Consider the following 2,064-nt stretch of genomic DNA (forward strand, 5'->3'; position numbering starts at 1 on the left):
CTGATAGAGCAAAAAATGTATGATTTTCTGGTTTTAAAAAGGCAGAGATGATACGAACAGATGGAAAGATATACCGTGTTCTTGGATTGGAAGAATCAACATTGTGAAAATGATTATACTTACCCAAAGCAATCTACAGATTCAATGCAATCCCTATCAGATTACCAATGGCATTTTTCACAGAACTAGAAGAAAAAATTTCACAATTTGTATGGAAACACAAAGACCCCAAATAGCCAAAGCAATCTTGAGAAAGAAAAACGGAGCTGGAGGAATCAGGCTCCCTGACTTCAGACTATACTACAAAGCTACAGTAATCAAGACAGTATGGTACTGGCACAAAAACAGAAATATAGATCAATGGAACAGGATAGAAAGCCCAGAGATAAACCCACGCACATATGGTCACCTTATTTTTGATAAAGGAGGCAATAATATACGATGGAGAAAAGACAGCCTCTTCAATAAGTGGTGCTGGGAAAACTGGACAGCTACATGTAAAAGAATGAAATTAGAACACTCCCTAACACCATACACAAAAATAAACTCAAAATGGATTAAAGACCTAAATGTAAGCCTGGACACTATCAAACTCTTAGAGGAAAACATAGGCAGAACACTCTATGACATAAATCACAGCAAGATCCTTTTTGACCCACCTCCTAGAGTAATGGAAATAAAATCAAAAATAAATAAATGAGACCTAATGAAACTTAAAAGCTTTTGCACAGAAAAGAAAGCCATAAACTAGATGAAAAGACAACCCTCAGAATGGGAGAAAATATTTGCAAATGAAGCAACAGGCAAAGGATTAATCTCCAAAATTTACAAGCACCTCATGCAGCTCAGTATCAAAAAAGCAAACAACCCAATCCAAAACTGGGTGGAAGACCTAAATACACATTTCTCCAAAGTAAACATATGGATTGCCAACAAACATATGAAAAGATACTGAACATCACTAATCATTAGAGAAATGCAAATCAAAACCACAATGAGATATCTGTTGATGGTCAGAATGGCCATCATCAAAAAATCTACAAACAATATATGCTGGAGAGGGTGTGGAGAAAAGGGAACCCTCTTACACTCTTGGTGGGAATGTAAATTGATACAGCCACTATGGAGAACAGTATGGAGGTTCCTTAAAAAACTAAAAATAAAACTACCATATGACCCAGCAATCCCACTACTGGGCATATACCCTGAGAAAACCATAATTTAAGAAGAGACATGTACCACAATGTTCACTGCAGCACTATTTACAATAGGCAGGACATGGAAGCAACCTAAATGCCCATCAACAGATGAATGGATAAAGAAGATGTGGCACATATATACAATGGAATATTACTCAGCCATAAAAAGGAACAAAATTGAGTTATTTGTAATGAGGTGGTTGGACCTAGAGTCTGTCATAAAGAGTGAAGTAAGTCAGAAGGAGAAAAACAAATACTGTATGCTAATGCACATATATGGAATCTAAAAAAAAAAAACAGTACTGATGAACCTAGTGGCAGTGGCAGGGCAGGAATAAAGATGCAGACATAGAAGACTTGAGGACTCAGGGGGGAAGGGTAAGCTGGGACGAAGTGAAAGAGTAGCATTGACATATATACACTACCAAATGTAAAATGGATGGCTAGTGGGAAACTGCTGCATAGCACAGGGAGATCAACTCGACACTTTGTGACCACCTAAAGGGGTGGGATAGGAAGGGTGGGAGGGAGGCTCAAGAGGGAGGGGATATGGGGATATATGTATACATATGGCTGATTCACTTTGTTGTACAGCAGAAACTAACACAACATTGTAAAGCAATTATACTCCAATAAAGATTTTAAAAAGGCAGGGAAATGGCATGAAAATGAAAAAAATCTATATTTAATCTAAAATATTCCAAATTTATTTGAAAGTTTACTGATTCCTACACCATACAAATAAATAAATGTAAACACATATCTAGAAGTATTCAAATATATGATTTCCTAGAATTTCCCAATATTTCATTCAAGGTATACTACAAATACACTACTTAATTATTTTTTTCAGAACCTACAAATA

The sequence above is a fragment of the Balaenoptera acutorostrata genome, chromosome 11 (genome assembly GCF_949987535.1).
Source record: "Balaenoptera acutorostrata chromosome 11, mBalAcu1.1, whole genome shotgun sequence".
NCBI lineage: Eukaryota > Metazoa > Chordata > Mammalia > Artiodactyla > Balaenopteridae > Balaenoptera > Balaenoptera acutorostrata.